Source organism: Catharus ustulatus, chromosome 20 (genome assembly GCF_009819885.2).
Source record: "Catharus ustulatus isolate bCatUst1 chromosome 20, bCatUst1.pri.v2, whole genome shotgun sequence".
In the NCBI taxonomy this organism is placed as follows: Eukaryota; Metazoa; Chordata; class Aves; order Passeriformes; family Turdidae; genus Catharus; species Catharus ustulatus.
In genome coordinates, this window is record NC_046240.1 from 8,433,198 (window position 1) to 8,444,846 (window position 11,649).

Here is an 11,649-nt window from a genome sequence, read left to right on the forward strand (position 1 = left end):
TTAAATTACCTGACTGAAGAGCAGTGTTCACACAAATTATGGAACAAGTAAGATCATAAAGAGTCACTAACACCTTAAAGACTGATAACCACATTAATGTAGCTCTAGAATCACACATAGTCTAGCAAGAACTGTGCAGAGATCATAAACTACTGATGACAGCTCCTGTGCTTAAAATACTTAAACTTTTAATTCATAGAAAGATCTAGAGAAGGTTAAAATAAAAAAAAAAAAACCTCTAAAGAATACTTCTAAGAATAGCCAGAAAATAAAATGTCAGATTTGGAACTGGCGAGTCCCAGACATTTCTCTCTCTGCTTAAGGCAACGTTCATCTCATTCAGATTTATGTTCAACTCAGATACCTAGAAACTAAAATGAAAAAGTTCAGCAGCACTGTGGTTTTCCAGCTGGAGGACACAAAGTGATGAGCACAGGACAACATCCAAGACCCCGAAATGGAACCCAGATGGCCCAAACAACCTGAATTTTCCCCATGCTATGGACAAAGCATTTTGTTTATTTAAAAAAGCCAAAAACCCAAGCAAACACACAACACAGAAACACTGTTGACCCTCAATGAGCTAAGATATTAACTGAGGCTCAACATAAACATCAGGACAGACAATCCAGACCTCCCCAGCCTCCCAACTGACTGTCGTGATTTAAGGGCTCCTGGGAGCTCTTCAGCTTCTCAAAAGCTTCTGGAGCCTTGCAACTGTTACATTCATTTCAGCATCATCTCTCAATGACTAATTCTGAATTAAAGAGTGGCTTAAGCATTTTATGATTAAAAATACTGGGTTCTGAGACAGACACAAAAACACTCAAATGCACAGGGTTGATGCAACTACACAATTCCTAGTTATTCTATTAGAGTACATTCTAATATTTCATAAAATCCACAGAAGCATTAAGGCAAAAACCAGGATGTGGCAAAAGCATTCCCACATGTGTTTTCATGTAAATACATTTTCCCCACAGTATTTATAACTCTAAGCATTTCAAGGTCTAAACTTATTGACAGACATTGGCAAGGATTTTCCCTGGACTTTGTTATTCAGAACATGAAAGAGGCCTTGCCATAAACAGCACTGAAATCAAAGACAGCAGCTCCATCTGCATTCTCTCTGTTTCTTGCATTACACACAGAAGACAGCAGTATTTAAAGAATGACTGAAATATGCTAAAGCTTCCTGGTGGTTTGATTTTGGATTGCTTTTTGGTTTTTTTCAGGAGCAATGGAGGTAACTTCTATTTCTAACAGCTGCAATACACTTTAATTGCAACATCTGACAGGTCAATTACAGATTGCCTGACCTTAGCAGCTGCTTTACTCCCATTGAAAACAACTGAGTCAGAAAATGATGAGCACCTCCCACAACTTATTTTTTATGCCTAATTGCTAAGAAACCATAGGAGGTAGATACAAGAAAAAAAAACACAAAAACCGACAACTTTCCTGGCATTCTGAATTTAAATGATCATTTTACAGGAACATAAAGACACCAAATTGCTCATAAGGAGAAAGGACGTCAGTAAACTGAGAAGGCACTAGTGAGGTCCTAGTGCATATGGGGATCCTCCCTACTGTTTTTATCTCTCAAAATGTGGTACTGATAACAAGCCTGGAAGGATAATTTGTCATGTGAACACTCAAAAAAAAAAAAAAAGATTGGAAATAACATAAACAGAGCTCTCCTCTCTCCTTTTTTCAGCAGCATGGATCTACCCCAATATGGTCTCTCCCTGTGTGAATCAGGCCACCAATGTGAAATTAAAGAAAAATAAAATTTTCCTTAAAAGTTTTAAGTTGATTAAAGGCTTCCTGAACTTCTCAGCACTCTTTGAGAAGTGTTCTCACCCATTACTCATTTTCTCTCAACCTTTGTTCCTCTATGGTATAATTCAGTCACAGCACACAGACACAGCTCCTTAACTTAGTGGAAGGCAGACCTCAGGTACTCCAGTACAATGGGACTTCTGTAAATGAAATCACTCCTCCAAAACTTGATTTCAGAGAGGCACATACTAAATTTTGACCAGCTACATAGGGAGCTGTAAAACACACACACACACACAAAGATCTCACTTCTGAGAACAATAATCAGGTTAGTTGTCTCCAGGAATTTCATCTGACAACCCCACAGGCTGAAAAGCAGAAATGTCAGCAAGTGAGTGTCTTGTAACAATACACACCAAAATTCACCAGTTACCTGATGAATTCACAGTGCAATATGAACAGCTTAAAAAAAATCAATGAATTTTTAAGAACTCCAGTTCTGCTTTACATTCAAGCTGTATTAAAGCAAAATCTCTCTTGTCATTCTCCTTTGCAATTACTTCCTTGTAAAAAAGAGCTAAGTCTTCCCTTTCTTATCCTGTATTTGCTATCAATAAACAGGTATCATCAGTGTAATGTTTGTCCAGGAAATGCCTTCAACACATAAATAATTTCTACAGTCTCAACCAGTTAAACAGTTAAGGGTGAATGCACTCTCCTCTATGTGAGTTACATTTTGTGCTCACACAGGCACAGAAAGTGTCATTAAAGCAGCTTCAAGGAAATTAATTTAAGGTCATCAGTTTTAAGGTCTTGATTTGCTGGGAGATAAAAGAACAGCAAAAGCCACCAGATGAATTCAAAAGGGCAAAGGGAAATAAGTGTCTTTGAGCCATATCCTGCCTTGTCCAATTACAGAATTATGCAGGCAACTCTAATTTCAGGCATAGGGCAATGCTCCTATATCCATGCTAAATTCATCCACCAGGCATTTGTTTATCAAAGAGAGTCGAGCTCTGAACTACAAGCACTGTGAGTAGGTTTGTGGGTATGCACAGCACATACTTGTCAGGGTGTGGGTGTGTAAACGAGACTTTTAATTGCTCAGAGAGGTCAGGGCAGAGAAGCCAAGCAGGATTGGCAGCTCAGGTTGTCTTCCAGGATAAGGTGACAAAATAGTGAGGACTGAAGAGTGAGGAAGCTGCTCCCACCCCTACAGAGCTGCCTCTGCTGTGCTGTGTACAAGAAGGCTTTAGAGACAATGCTGGTCATTCTTTTGGGGAAACTGGACAGTGCAAGTGCAAATGCACACATGGGATGGAAATCTCTCACCTCCATTCGCCACCACCTCGTGAGATAAGCTCCTCTGTGAAAATGAGGAACAGCCTCAACACCCCCTCAAAAGTTCTCCCAGCTCTGTGAAGCATCTGAAGTGTTATGACAACAGACAAACCCTTCTTCAGCAACCTGAGAACTGAACAGACCACACAAACCAGCACTGACTCGGCTGGGGTTACTGGAGAAGGAGGCTCGAAAAGTCACCGTTCACACCTCACCCATTTGTGTCTACAAAGAAGTCTGCAAAACAGTCAGCCCATGGTATTGACCATGACCAACCGCTCATGGTGCAGCTCCACAATTTACTCATTTTTATCATTTCAACTGTGAAGTTTTAACTTGGTAGAAAGAAGGATAGCTATCTAGATAGGATTTAAAACTAAATTGGAAAGTTGGCCCAACACATCAGAAAAGCAAAGGTTCATAAAATGTGTTTTAATACGCAAAAACTATTGCCAAACCACATCTCAAACCGGCATAACAAAAGAAACAGAGAGCCACACAACTAAATATTTACACTCTAAATACAACACCTCTTAATGCATCTTTTAAGACACTCACAGAGTTTTCTGAAACTGTCAGGCACTGCTTTCAGCTTGCCTGAAATCTCTCAGCACTGTTAAGGCTTCTGGGAACACTCGGCCTGTTGTCATAAAGGGAATGATAAAAGGGAATAAAGGGAATTACAAAATAGGAGAAAGCTTGTATGCACAGCTGGTCGGTTCACATCCACATCTCTTGCTACTCACTAAAAATAACATATAAATAGAAGAGTAACACTTTTTTCTTTTCTATAAAAATACTTTGTAAAGTTGTCACGCATTTGCTCAGAAGGTTTATTCAAAACCTGGCAGAGCATTTATTAACCAGCACACTTCTGAGCTGACAGACGTTCAGGATTATCTTCCCCTTAGTTCCTTCCACTTCACCCAATTCCTTTGTTTAATACTTCAAGTCAAGTTGAAAAGGAAGAAGTGTAGAAGTGATTAGACAAAAAGAAATGCCACTGAGGAGGTCCTACAAAGATAAGCCTTACCAAACATCACAGCAGCTCCAAACAAGACACAAATTGTGCAGATCACTTTCATTTCCCACCGAAGTACATTTATTTATGTGACCAACCCCAAGCATTACACAAGAGTACTAGGAAAGAAAGTGAAGCCACTCTGGGGAACAGGGGTGACAGACACATATGAAGCAAGCAGAATAGTAATGCCCAGCTTGGAAAGCATCCAGAGAGGAAATCTTCACCTTTCCCTGGCCACAGTGGGGCAGGGAGATGGGAACAAGTGGGAGGTGACAGCAGGCAGGGCTGTGGGAATGCTCTGCTCTTGCAAGGGCATCGCCCTGGCCTCACACTCCTGTCTGGGATGGAGCCCTGGCAGCGCCCAGTGCAGGCAGGCTCTGGGTACTTGGGGTTTCAGAAGACAACGAAGCACAACATGCTGCAGCTCACAGGCAGGAGACAGCAAACACAACTCGGACAACTTCCACTGTCTGTCCATGTCACATGTTCGGCAACATTTCCTACCCACCTCCCACAGCACAGGCGTGTGAGCAGCACCAGCTCCTTTCCCGCACAGAACCCTCATTCTTTGAGCCTGTCTGGGCTCATAAAAACAACTGATTTTCTCAGTCTTAATCCTGATTTCCAGGGAAACAGAATGTTTTTTACATCTCTCTATGTAATTTCAGATCAGAACTTCACTGCAGCTCGTGACAGGTCACATTGACATTTCACTCCTCTGCCATCTGCTTTGAAATTCCCAGTATCACAGGAGTCCGTACCTTGTGCTTGTAATTTTGCAGTCCTATTTTACAACTGAAGTATAAACAAAATACATGAAATCCAGAGTAAGAGCTAGTCTTGTAGCTCTGTCTTCTATTTCCACCATTAAAACCCACTACAGCAATTTTTTGGCTCAAGCAGATCCTTTACAGGAGCACTCCAATACCTGAATAACCATTCTCATACTCTCAAAAGAGATCCTGTTCTAAGCTTGACCAACCCACCTTCTCACAGCTCCATGATAACAATCCTGCAGGACATGCAATACAGTCACAGCACTAAGGGACATTCTCCTGCAATATTCCTGCCATCCAACACCAGCAGGGTCAGAGAGCACAGCATTTTATAAACCACTGAGACGCTGGGTAATGAATATTAAAGCCCGGTTCACACAACGATTCATTTCCGCTGCCCTCCTGGCCTTTATGGGAAAACACCACTGTTTACCATGTTTATTGATCTTCTGTTATCAATTGTACATCAGTTCTCTTCCCTTTTAGAGCCCCAACTGCACTAGGTATTGATTTGGACTTTGCACAGCAGAGTAACACACCTTACTGTCAGGAGAGGAGAGAGTTAAAACAAATAGGAAAGACAATGAACAGAGAAGCAGAAGTTTTGAGGAGCAGAAAGGCACGATCAAAGAATAAACCCTTTATATCATTATATTTTCATGTCTCTCCAAAGACACTAACAATTGGCTTCAACAGAGACAACAGTATCCAGAGAATAAATATGACTGGCAAATAGCACCTTGGAACTCCTCTCTTCCCAGAGGAGTAGGAAGAAAAAAACAGCAAAACTTACAGGGATTACTGCACACTGCAGACTCAGTCACTCTAACCTACTCTGCCATCAAAACTTGCCCCTCTGCTTCCTTCCTCTCACCATTTCCAACAGAAGCAAGACTGGCCTTGGCTAACACAGGAAGTCTTCAAGCAATGCCTCTCAGATTCTTTAATTGAGCAATTTCCACTTAAGACACTTGGTTTTTATTTTTCAGAGATAATGGTCATCAAAGAGTCCATTAAAGGAAATGATGAAAGAGGCAGATTCTGCATTACCAATCTGGTCTGACTGGGAGTCCTGCACTACACTGGTTGTATTGTTACTGTGCTGATCAAGGAGAGGAGATTTTGCTCTGTACAGACTCAAACTCATGAAACCAAGTTAGCACACAGCAGCCTCCAGTGCAAACTTCAATAAAGATTTGTGTGAAAGAGCATAAAAATCATCTTAAAAGACTTAAAATTCCATTTGTCAAGCACGTAAATACTTTAGGACCTGTGGTACACAAAGCTTGGCCCAAATTCAAACAAATCCATTCACTTAGAGCTCTTCTAAGAGGACACAACTTCAGTGCTGTCTCTGCAGGTGAAACCTCATCCCTCACAGTGCTCTGAGGGAGCAGGGCTGAGGCTGCTGGGTGAGAATAGACCCTCACAGCCAATGCACCTTCAGGTCTTAATCTGGAAATGGAATTTTGATCAATTATCATTAACTTTCCACCTTCAAACTTCTGTACTTGCCATGTTAACAGAAGCTTTACAGAAGACAACCTCCAGGAAGAGATAATTCACAATTCTGTCAAGAACAGCTGATAATATATTTTTATGACATGACAATTGGGACTTTTGTCCAGAAAAGATGATTAATTCAACCACTTGCAGTACAAAACCCCCCCAAACCAAACTCTTTACTTTGTGAATCTGAACCATTCAGCACAATCCTCTACAATAAGCAGTGGTACACTTTTTTTTTTTCCTTTTGGTATCAACAGTTCTGACATGATATTGTTCTCTCAGCAGCTCAATGTTCTACCCTCCTCCGCCTTGAAAGCACAACACATCCTTTCAAGTGTCCACTCTGCATTTTTAAAAAATGTTCATGGCCTTCATCAGGCACATGTGGCACACTTGTGCACTTCCAGAGTTGGTTTCTACTCTGAATGCATCTCTTCTAATATAATACCCACTCATGATAGCTCACAGTATTAACTCTTATCTTTATTCCTCTAATCTCTAAGCCTACATTATGCTCTCATTTTCCAGCATACATTGTCATCTGATTGTTTCATTTAGGGCAGTAAGGGTTTCTAGAACATGAGGCCTTTATTCGTGGATAGGATACATGTTTTAGAGCACACTGAATTAGCATTACTACAGTGGACATCTGATACCACAATTTCTAGTTTACCAAAGGAAAAAAATAAAAATCCAGAGATTTGAGGGAGTGTTCCAAGCTCCAAGACTTACCCTTCCCTCCATTCTTTTGAAACCTACAGTCTATCCCAATAAACAGCCTTCATTTTTCTTCAGCTCCCAGGCAGGTGTCAGGTCCAGTCTCTGCACACTCAGCACCACAATTTATTCATCTCAGGGGCAGAAACTGGCTAAAGCTCAGTCCTTGAGAGCAGGACAGGAGAACATGTCCTTACCTGTGCCCAGTGCCACACCTGTGACTCGTCACCTTCACTCACTCAATGTAACTCTGGTGGCCTTTCAGATGTGCTACAAGAGAAACCTTCTATTTTCATCTTATGGAGCTGGCACAGAAGGTAGGGGTAGAGCAGCACAATCCCCAAATCCATCAACTAAAAAGCTGTTTGAATGCAACAATGCATCCTCAGTCCTCTAGCAACATGATTTTAAATGTATTTCAGTGATATTAGCCTTTTATTTGCTAAGTAAGTTTCTGTATCTCCCATTACTTTGTTTACATACCTACCACAACAGAGAAATGACTGGCATTACACATTATGTCCAGGCTTCTTGTTCCACATTCTTTACTTTGAAAAGCAGTTGGTTTAGAGGTTCTTTAGTTAGAAACAACTAAGCATTTGGTATTAAAAGTTGGAAGTCCTAAGAGTTATTCAGACAAAAAGAAGTATGCAATTAATACACACTATTGTGCCACATCCTTCTTCAAGTTTTAACTTTGGAATTTATTCAATTTTTTTTTCTGAAATAGGTCATTTCAGTAAGTTCTTTGCATGGACCAGAACTGTTGTTCACAAGAGAAGTGTTCAGCTTGTCAGTACAATTCCCAGGGATACCACACCCCAGCAAATTCCAGGGTAAGACATCTCTGAGCACAGAATCAACTTCTTGGTCTTCTACTCAAGGGAGAAAGCATCGTGCACGGCTTTAGAAACTCTACCTCAAGCCTCAGCACTTACTTGGAGCATAATTAATATGCCACCCACAACACAGCACCTTGTTGGATCAGCTCTGAAGTCAGACAGAACAGCAACCTCCCATAAATCATAAACCAGCATGATGTCAGAGTCTTTAAAAGTCAATTTTAACATCCCAAATCACTAGTTTACCCTTTTATGCTTAAGGTAAAGTGCTTTGACCTCTCATTTAGCACATTTTCAGTTCCAAAATAATCAAAACAGGGTACTCACACTGCCTGAGTTTTATGCAATTTAGGAATATCAAGCTATTTTAGCACAAAAAAGGCAACATTTTCTTGTAAAAATATACACCCCCGAAATTGTGAGCATTATTTTTCCTGAGCTACACAAGCAATATCATCTTGAAAGAGGAGTATGACAAAGCATCTTAACAGAAGATAATCTTACAGCACTGAAGACTAACGCTAATTTATCTCATGGTTATAATACTTAGGTTACATACAAAAGTTTAGATTAACCTCCACTGTGTACTTAATTTCCCAAAATCATGGTCAGGAGCTCCTCAAGACATTTGCTGACAGATACAAATCACCAAGAAGTTGAGCACAAACATTCAGAAGGAACTTTAACACGCTGAAGAGACACAGTACACAGGTTTAGCCCCTGAACTACAATAAAGATAACACAGATGACACTGAAAATAAAGAGAAGCAGAAACCAAGGAGCCGACAGCTAGGGCAAGAGAGAGGAAACAATTTTAGCACACAGGAAACCTCTCGCCTTTGCTGGTAAAAGCCAACTGAAAAATTCTCCCTCAATTCCAGCAGAAGCGACCGCTGCCGCCTCCTCTGCCGCTTGTTTTTAAGGTGTCGCTCGTACTCGGGCAGCTCCTGCCCGGCTGCACGCCCGGCTCGGCAAACCCCGCTCCCGCTCCGAGGGGCAGCGGCTCCATCCCGCCCAGCCCGCACCGGCCCGGCCCCGCTCCCCGCGGGCTGCCCCGGCCGCCATCCGCCCTGCCCGGCCCCGGGAGCCGCCCGCGGCCCGGCCCGACCGCCGCCCTCGGCCCCTGCGCTCCTCCCTGCCCGCAGCCCGCGGGGACCGGCGGGCGCTGCCGGTGCGGGGCCGCCGGCCGCCCTCACGGCACTGCCCGGCCCCTTCACCTCAGCCACGGCTCCCGGCACTGCCCGGCCCCCTCAGATCTCGGCACTGCCCCTGCCCCTCACCTCAGCCGCGGCTCTCGGCACTGCCCCTGCCCCTCACCTCAGCCGCGGCTCATGGCACTGGCCGCTCCTGCCCGCGCCGGGCAGCGGCAGCAGCGGGGAGGCGGCGGCGCCGCCAATCCGGGCCCCGCGGGGGGACGGGCCTGCCCGAGCCGCCGCAGCGCCGGCCCGAGGGGCGGAACGGGGCGGGCCGGAGCCGGGCGGGCGGGGACGGGGAAAGGGGCAGGGACTGGGGGAGCCCCGGCAGCAGGAGCGGCCCTGTCCGTGCCTCGGGCGCAGCGGGTGTTCCAGCGGCCGGTGGCGGTGACGTTCGGAACGGCCCCGGGGCGAGGAACCGCTCGGGCCCGCGGCCGTTCCCGGTTCCAGCCCGAGCCCCCCGGGCCCGTGCGGGCACCGATACTCCGCCGGTTCCAGGAACGCGGCGCTCGGTGCGGGTTTGTGTCCCAGGCTCGGTGCGGGCTCCGCCGCTGGCATGGCTGGGGGAGCGGCTGCGGCAGGCCGGCACAGAGAAGCTGGTTGGTGTCTAAACATTTCAGAAATGGCCAGAAATTATCGGGTCCCTAACCGAGCAGGCATTTATCCCAGGAAATGTGCCCTGGCAGAGGTCATTTTGTTTACCCTTCATATTTCCCAATTTGCAGCACACAGAGAAAAAAAAAATAATAATTTTCTGTGTCAAAAGGTTGTTTTCTCAATAATGGTCTTATGCAATAAATTACAGCCTTTCTATGCTTTTACCCTTTACTTGATTGCTCTTGCTTGTGAAGGCAGTTAATGATGACATTACAGCATTACACTGGGTCAGAGTGATGCTGGCCCAGGCTTCTTTAGTCAACCCTTGGGTTAATTTGGCTGTGCCAATTATATTCTCTTTAATAATTTCAGTTCGAATTAAAACATAAAGAATCCTGCAAGATCTTTCAGACTCTATTTCATACCAGTCTTTAAATTTATGATACTTAATGAGGTGATGAGACAAAATTTATTTATTAACCAACATTTAGTGGCATATGTGAGCAGAATTCAAATTACTCCAAACTAGCCATTGTGAAGAATTAAGTATAAATTATTAATTTTTGAACAGTTTCCTATGTTACCTGCAGCTGTAGCTGTCCCAAGGTCTGGGATGCTCTTGCACCAGGCACTACACATATGGTAACGTAGTAGGGGCTGCACTCTAGGTCAGAAGGTGCAGGTAGCACTCAGACTCTTTCTCTCATTAAATGGCAGCAACAGTTTGGTGCTTGTGGAAGTGAATTATTCACAGGCATCTTTGAGTTCTGTTTTTTAAAGCAGGATTCCTGCATGTAATGGAAAACCAGAGTTACTGAGAGCAGCCAGCACCTGCCAAAATCTTCAGTGAGGAATGGCCTGAGCTCACCAAATGGATGGTCAGAGCCTTCACGCTGTTGGATGCCCAAGCACTAAACTCAGCAGTCTTAAGGCTTGCAGCTGAAGGAACTGAAGGAACCCAGCAAAAGACTGCATTGTGTGAGCATCACTGCAGCACCTCAATTTAGTCTTAATTTTTCTAATGAAAAAGACAACATTCTGTTTGAAATGCAGGTACAAATGTATTCACCCAGGACACATTTCTGTTCATGGCTGTCCTTGTACCTTTGAATCCTCATACAAAGCCAATGCTGATGTTTCCAGATTCTGGAGATAAGATAATGGTTGTTTCCTTAACAACAGGTTTTCCCTGCAGGAACAGCCTATGGCTGAAACTGTGGCTGATGGGTTGGTTTTGGCTGTGTTAAACTACAATCAACTCACTGGAGTATCTGAAGCTTTTTTTGCCCTCTCTTTGCATGTAACTTAGGCAACACATGGACTAAAACTTCTGACCTCAAGATAAATATTTGTGCACCTAGAGTTAGGTGCTCAGCAGAGGCTTCTTCCACAGCATGGTATGTGCTGAGCAAAGGCTGGCGGCAGCCACTGGGAAAAACTGGGCACAAGCTGTGTCTGACCAGGGTACCATGCTCTGGGCTTCATGAGAATGCTCTTCCAAAGGCAAGTCCCAGCCAGGTGGAAGAGGGAGACAAGGAAAAATCTCAGAATACTTGACTCACTCAGTGCTGTAAGAGTAAATCCTTTTGTTGAATTATTTACCTTCCACCTATCCTACAAAAAGACAAGAGAATAAATTAATGCTTATTTATTTTTAATATTTCAGTATCCCATGTATAAATATACAGTCATTGTGAGAAATGACAGCCTGCAGGCTCTGGAAACAGGTATCTGCAGTCAGGGGCTGCTTTTGAAAAGAATTACTTTAATATTTTGGAATATGTGAGGGAGACATTTAAATGCCTTTAAAAGCAGTCTTGAACAAGCTGTAAAATAGATAATATTTCTCCCCCAGAGCTACTGTGAGG

The 11,649-nt window shown here is 43.7% G+C and overlaps 1 protein-coding gene across 2 annotated transcripts in view; it reads right to left on the bottom strand.

Annotated features, from left to right (window-relative positions):
• Positions 1-9,393, bottom strand: part of TEX2 (testis expressed 2) — a 44,975-nt gene extending 35,582 nt beyond the window's left edge. Inside the window, exon 1 of one of the 2 annotated variants that reach the window (XM_033076782.2) lies at positions 9,309-9,393. The gene's annotated coding sequence lies outside the window, so the exon portion shown is untranslated. Of the gene's footprint in view, positions 1-9,271 lie in introns of both variants that reach the window. The other variant, XM_033076781.2, reaches the window with a different exon arrangement.
• Positions 9,394-11,649: the final 2,256 nt, after the last annotated feature.